This window comes from Charadrius vociferus, unplaced genomic scaffold (assembly GCF_000708025.1).
Source record: "Charadrius vociferus isolate BGI_N301 unplaced genomic scaffold, ASM70802v2 scaffold15, whole genome shotgun sequence".
NCBI lineage: Eukaryota > Metazoa > Chordata > Aves > Charadriiformes > Charadriidae > Charadrius > Charadrius vociferus.
In genome coordinates this window covers 4,720,730-4,728,227 of record NW_009650064.1, presented here as the reverse complement: position 1 = coordinate 4,728,227, position 7,498 = coordinate 4,720,730, and positions in this window count along the sequence as shown.

Here is a 7,498-nt window from a genome sequence, read left to right as displayed (position 1 = left end):
AGGAATTGTAACAAAGCCCCTAAGTCTCACTGATGGTAGGAACTGCCATGGCCATGTCTGATGTCAAAAGCCAGGAGTAGATGGACCTGGGCTACACCCTGCCAGTGAGGGAGAAAAGGATCCCGATTAACAAAATAAGGAGAAAACAACTGTAGAATGGAAACCTGTGTTCACAGTGAAGCCACCATGGGAGCGCTCACTCTTCACAGTGTGTATGTACAACCAGTATCTTTTCCAAACACTGAAAAAAAGAGTTTATTATTTGTAGAGTGAGATTAATTCAGCAGAGTGTCCAAGTGTCACCCGAGAAAGCTGGCTAAGTGATATCTGAATTTAAGAGTAACCTCTTGCTTTTCACGGCATTGGAGTATGTGCTTATCAGGGAAGTTTTATGTTTGAGGTTCAGGGAGAAGGTGATGGCCATCTCCTCTGAATGCTTTCAGATGACTGATTTTCAGAACGCTGCTGGCATTCTTCCAGCCAGAGGCCTGGCCATTAGATAAGCTTAACATTATGGTGGCCATTTGCAAAACAGATGAGAGCAGAAATAGCAAAAGGAAATGAGAAACCGAAGAAACCTGCTGGAACTCCCTGCAAATAAAGTCTCAACCTTGGAAGGAAAAGTCTTAGATCCTTCCACTGAAAGAAAAACTGGTGAGCATAAGTTTTCAGCTGGTAAAACTATAACTGCTATCCCAAGGGGGATAAAAGCACTAGCTGAAGAAAGACCACCACAAGTGCCAGCCTCAAGAAATCTAGGAAACATTACACTGCTTCCTTTGTGAGAGTCTGCACAAAAGTTTTTAGGTATTACCAGATAGGATCCATTTGCTTCTGCTTTCTGGTTGTTTGTTGTTGTTTTTTTTTTTAATTATGAAGCCCATGGCCATCCTGGCTAAGAATCCTGTTTAATAATCCCTCCTTTGACAGTATTTAAATAGTGTCACGTGGCATTGGAGCATTACTCTACCAGAAGATTTGACAGATATCATTTGGCAGATCCTGTGGTGGCTGTTCACATCACCCTTCCAGCTGCCTCTTCCCCCTTTCTGCCAGAAATTACTGTTTCTGGAAGTGTCTTAGCAAAAGGGACTGTACCTGTAGTTCAGCAATTCCAGTTCAGTCAGATGCGGTAACTCAAACTTGCAAGCAGGTATTGCTGAGGCCCACTATTTTTTCTTCTTCTTTTAGTAGCTGAAGTCTCCTTTGCACTGGCATTTGGAAACTGTGAGCAGTGATCCTTGATTACCACATTTTCACTATTGGGGTTCCACGTGGAAGTGGAACTGATGCGGTGGAAAGAGGAATGGGGCTCTCTGCACTGATAATTTCCTGGCAGAGGGAAAATATTAAGTCATCTTTTTTAAATCACCTGAGTAAATATTCTAGCAATTCTGATTTTTAATTTTATTATTATAGTCCATTGCTCAAGCTGTGTTTTCTGACTGTGCAGCAATAATAGTGCTACGAGCACATGAAGATTTTTCAAACTGGCATTGTATTCGGTTCCTTTTACATTTCCACACATAATCTGCATAACATTATTAAATCTTTCCTGTACATTATTTAGCCTCTGGGATCAAATGAAATCATACATAACTGGAACTCTTTGGGCTTTGACAGATGTCCTCTGGCAGATTTTTTGCAGTGGTTTAAGTTGTTACTGCTCTCAGCTATTTTCTTGGCCTTTTCCTGGAATGGGACATGTCTCAGCTGCTCTGGTGGAACACGCTAACCTCTTAGCTTTTAAAGATGATAAAAGCGGGTTTGAGTTACTGCCCCAGACTTTGAACTGAAATGGCTGAAGCAAAGGTATGGTCCTTTTCACCAGCTCACCTACTGCAAGAGTAATCCTTCACAGACAGCTGTCAAAGGGGTTGGGAGGGGAACGTGGAGCACTCGCTTGCAACCTTGTGGAGGAATATTTACAGCCTCTTGCCTCTGGTCCCTTTTCCATGGGAGAACACAGGGAAATCGGGTGTTCTCTTAAAACAGTGAAGGTCATGATAAAAATACTTAACTTTTGCAGCTCTTTTTTGTAAGGGTACAGATTCTTCTGAAATCAATCTCCTTTGTGGGCTGTCTCCTACTGTGGCTCATGAAGTAATATGGTACCAGGATGGTGCAGAGTTTGTTTCCTTTCATCTGTACACCTGCAGAAGGCTTTTTATGTGTGGGAGAGCTTTTTCTGCCTTGTGTATTTTGTAAATAACCTCTTTGCTGAAGAGAACCCTGGGCTTATGATCTCTGCCTAAGTTACCACACTTGCGACAGATTTGAGCTGAATAAAAACAGTCATCCCAACATCCCTCATTTGTTTTTTAAAGCCTCTTATCAACCATTTAATACAGCAGAAAACCCACACCGTCGCATTTTAATGAGTTCAGGCGGTTTTGATCAACTGAGCATTTAAATCTGTGAATAAACTTAAGAATGTGTCACTGCCTTCAAGAAGCGTACTTTAGTTTTAAGAAACCACAGCTGCAACAATAAGATGGAAATTTGACACACACTAGGTTGAAGGTGGCAAGGATTAAAGGTATGGCATTAGAAAAAAAGCCCTTGCGCCGTTGAACAGAATACGGGACATAAATCAGTGACTAACTTTGGCTAAGCTTTGCGTTATGGAAGTATGCAGCATTGCAGCCTCACAGTTATCAGTATTTGTCATCTTGAGTATCAGTACACATGCCAGATGCAAAAGAGGGGCCCAGAGAGAACATGGGGGATGAGGAAAAGAAAATTAATAATTTCAGTGACAATGTACACTATTTTGATGTGAAACAGAACTTCTGTAATATTTCAAGGGACTTACACACACACATATATATATGTATGGACAAAAGCTGTTGGAAATAAGCCTTTGACTTCAAAATGTGCCTGATTAAAAAGAATACTGATAAGAATTAAGACGAGAACAGCTGGAACTTTGATTGCAGTTATGTTTTCTTCTGGATGTTTATTTCTAGATCACTTTTGCAGCTGCTTTTATCTGCTCCTTAGAAGTTCTTGTAGATTTGAGGAACCATTAGCTGTAAAAGTAAACATCAGCTCTCGTCTGGTTTTATATATCTTCTTGAAACCATTGAGGGGGGAAAAGATAACATTAGACTAATGCTGAGCTAGATCAGACTTAAGTGATGCTTTGAACAGCCTTTTAGCATTTTGGGCTCCACCTGTAACTCTAACAGAAAGTCGAGTATTTCTAATATTCTTCTTTACCAAGCACGTAGGAATTACCAAGCTCTAGGAATGAAAATACCCTTTCTGAAAAAAAATAAATTCATGTCTCACTGCGGTTCAAAAGGCAGAATACTTTCAAGTGTGCCTCCACTATCTAGGTACAGTGATGGTTCTAAAAACCAGTTCTGCTGCCTTTCAGTATCTGTCATCTATAAATATTATGCTTTGAATAAAACAGATCTGCAGTTTTGACTCCACTTTACTCTATTTTGTTATTGTAGTTGTTTAAGTTCTTTAATAACTGTGGGTTTGTATTTGCTCAAGAGCTGTCTGCTTGGAGACTGGAGAAAGGTCAGGGTTAACCCCGCTTAACCTTAGCTAATGACCTTTATCGGTGGTCTCCTTTTCAGATCTCAGGAGTGTCAGTGATGCTGCTGTGGCCACAGACTAACTCTCATACCAGCTCCTGCTGAAATAAACACAATGTATTATATTTACTTGATGCTTCTTCCCAATAGAAATTCTTACCACACCACACTGGGCAAAGCCCTCTGGCCAAAGTCATGGGGATTTCTCTATTTTCAGGTTTCACAAAGAGTTCAAGCACAAGATACATTTTGGTCATGAATCGTTTCAGGTGGATTCATGAGCCTTCTTGTGGCGCCTTTCTTAGATTCGGAAAATATTTTTTCACTTACTATAATCAGCTTTCATTTCTCTGTCCTGAGCATTTCTGTGTATGATGGAGACTTCCTCACAACTCTCTCTAGGCACCGTCCTAGACTCCCTGAAAGCCCATGCTCTTGCACCGTTGATTCTTGCTTCCATCACAGCCAGGAAGGTTGGCATTCCAAAGCATGCCTTGTCCCAGGGTCTCTGCTGCTCCCCTCCGCACACCCCCAGCTTCCCAAAACAGCGGAGAGCTGCACCTACGTGGGAGGGTTACCTCCAGCGGTTCCGAGATTTTTGACAACAGTGAAATTCAAAAGCTCCTGGCTGTGTTTCAACAACCAGTAATCGTCAGGACAAATAAAGTGGGAAAAGGGAATACATATTACACTTGAAAGTTTGTAGTGCGGACGACAGTATCTCTTTCCCCTCTCCACTGATGTGAAAAGCTGAAAATAAGAGGCCTTGAGGCAGCTCTGTGTCTGTCCTCGGCTTTCAGCACTTCTCGGGTGCTAACATGAGCTCTGGTGTTGAAATGAATGGGGTTTGTATTTTTCTTGGAAACAGTTCCCAAAGGGGCATTTGAAAGAATAGCATAACCAACTAATAATTTTCACCAGCCTATCATGGGTGAGCAGGTCAAATAAATGAAATAGTTAATGCAAACAAGGCAGATCTGCAATAATCATTGATACTCTTTATGAGATGGACCACACAACCTAGGACGGATGAAACAGGGGAAATACCCATTCGCTAGTTTTCATCCTACTGTTTACCAGCCTGCGCAGGTCCCTCAAACTCTACTGAGGAGTCTGTGAGTGGGAACTAAGGAGAGCAAGCGGAATGCCAGTCCTCTGAGCAGGGACCTGCATCACCACCGGAACAGAAAACAGGAGTCCATGAGCAAAGAAAGTGGAAATCCACTGCTGGGTCTCAACTCAGAGTCGTCCTGATTTTACATGCTTTCTGTCCGTTGCTGGCTCACGATACCCAGAGACCAGAGACTGTCTGTCATGACACACTGGGTGTGCATGTTGTCATCTGGGGGGCTCAGCAGGAGGGGAAAGGAAGGGAAGGGAAGGGAAGGGAAGGGAAGGGAAGGGAAGGGAAGGGAAGAGCAGTGACGGGAAGGGAAGGGAAGGGAAGGGAAGGGAAGGGAAGGGAAGGGAAGGGAAGGGAAGGGAAGGGAAGGGAAGGGAAGGGAAGGGAAGGGAAGGGAAGGGAAGGGAAGGGAAGGGAAGGGAAGGGAAGGGAAGGGAAGGGAAGGGAAGGGAAGGGAAGGGAAGGGAAGGGAAGGGAAGGGAAGGGAAGGGAAGGGAAGGGAAGGGAAGGGAAGGGAAAATAGGAGAATATTCTTTACCAGAAAGTCTTCTGACTGGTCCCTGCCCAGCTCAGATACATTATTGAACTGATTTGTTCCCATTCTCAGCTGTTGCCTTTACTGTGCAAGCTTTCTGTACTCCAGAGTGATCTTCTCCACAGTGGCTATGGAGAGTTCATGGAAAAAAAGGGCTCTTTTTCCCATGCCACAAACTAGATCCAAATTGTCCTGCTCCAAAAAGTCTCCAAGGTGTATCAGCATCATGTCCACAAGTGTCCTGTTGGAGCAACTGTCCTTCCACCCAACAGGAGGTGCACACAGTGGTGTATGAGGTGGCAGGAGGAAAAGCTGAGGGGAACACCAGCATTTAAGGCAGAAACAAGGTGGTCATAACAGATGAGTGAGTGCCAACAACTTAACTCATGGAAAAGGACATGAAAGCAGACATGATGCAAAATCTTCCTAGGATGGTAACTGTGCTTGGATTTTTTAGAAGCTTTTATTAATTTGTTTATTTTTATAAGGTGATCTGAAAATAATGGCCCTGATTGAGGAGATCTTTTAAACCGGCGGTAGAACACATGCTCAGCAGGTGACTTTGGCATATAAAGAAATTGAAGCACCTGCTTAGGTACTGCCCTGGGTAGTGATGATCTTAAGCATGCACTTAAGTGCTTTGTTGTCTCATACCCAGTAGAGATACAGGGTAGTGTTCAGCCTTGACAGAGTCTGTAAGAGTTTTCAAATGCCTTACCGTGATAAGTTTTCCCTTGATTTCCTTGTATTTCAGGAATCTTCAATATCTTAACTTTAAAAGACTCTGATTTTATTAAGAAGTGCGGGGTTTCATCAGTAAGGTTTGTCTGGACATCCTAGGGGTGAGTCTGCCTTGGAACAATTGGTACTTTTTCGTAATATCCATTATTGTCCTCTTCTTTGAATTAGATGCCACAAACAACTGGAAAAACACGCAGAGATTAATACAGACATTGTGCACATCTGTAAGTGATGATTTGCATATGTTTGCACCGTGCTTGTAATGCTCTGAAAATATCTGAAATGCTCTGTAGTATCCTGGTTTATAACATATCCTTCGCCACAGTTTACACATCGAGAATGCATGCTGAAAACAGGAAACACACATGCAGAGCGTAGGTAAAAGGGGATTACAGTATACATATATTCAACAGAATAGTCCTAGCTTAAGAGTATCATAAGCATCAGGCTTGTATAAACAAATCAGTGCTTAACCCACAGATGTATCTAATGACCATATGGATTCTGCATGTTTACAACTGGAAAAAACCCTCTGAGTTTTTCTATTGTTTGCTGACTTTTACCCTATAGTATTGATTTTATTTGTGAAAATCAAGTTATTCACTGGGATATAAAAAGTTCTTAAAAGGAAATGGAGTTATTTAATATACGCCACAGGACAAGATGTATGGGCCCCGTTCTCTGCTGCCTTGGAGTTCTCATGTCCTAGGTGAGTTACGAGGCATGCAACCAAATGTACAACCGCATTTCTTAAACCAATTTATTGCTTTTATACAATATTTCTCTTAGATTTCCCCCCTAACAGTTGGCTCAGAGATTGCAAACTCCAGGATCCTTCCAGCCTGAGGCAGCTGCAGAGCTTCATCGGTGCCTGAAATCCCCCTTTCCCCAGGAGCGAAGCATCCGAGCCCACGTCTGTGCAGCAAGCAGGCGGCCCTGAAGCCTCCCCGACCTCCACCTTGCGGGTTGTTACTTGGCACGTCTGCCAAGCGAGGTAAAATGCCACCACCAGAGAGTGAGCAAAGCCTGCCAGCCCGGGGGCAAACTCTGCAGTCCCTGGGCTCAGCTCGGAGCGGGGTGGCAGGGTATGGAGCCACAAGGAAGGGGCCCACTCGTGTGCGGTGGGTGTCTGTGCTTCCAGCCATGGCTGTAGGCAGCAGCCCTGCTCAGTGTTTCAGTGCTGACGGCAGGAAAGACTTTAGCCAAATGGTCGCTTAAACCAAACTATAATAAGGTACGGCGCGTTGTATTTCTTCATGTCTTGACAGCTGCTCCTTTCAGGCACCGCAAAAACATGTCATTGCTGATGGCGGGGGAAGGAACGCTTTAGGCTCGAAAAGTACATTAATCGAGGGCTTTTCTCCCCCTTTTCCCTGAGGAGATCAGCGGGCAGCAGGCTGGGATGAGCGGGAGAAAGCCGCCGGCTTTGGGCTGTGCTGGGTGGGCTCGCCTCGGGGCAGGACGTCGGCCAGGAGAGAGATTCTCCCGGCAGGAGACGGACACCCCGTCCTCAGGGCCGGGGCAGAGCATCCCCTCCGGCGCAGGCCG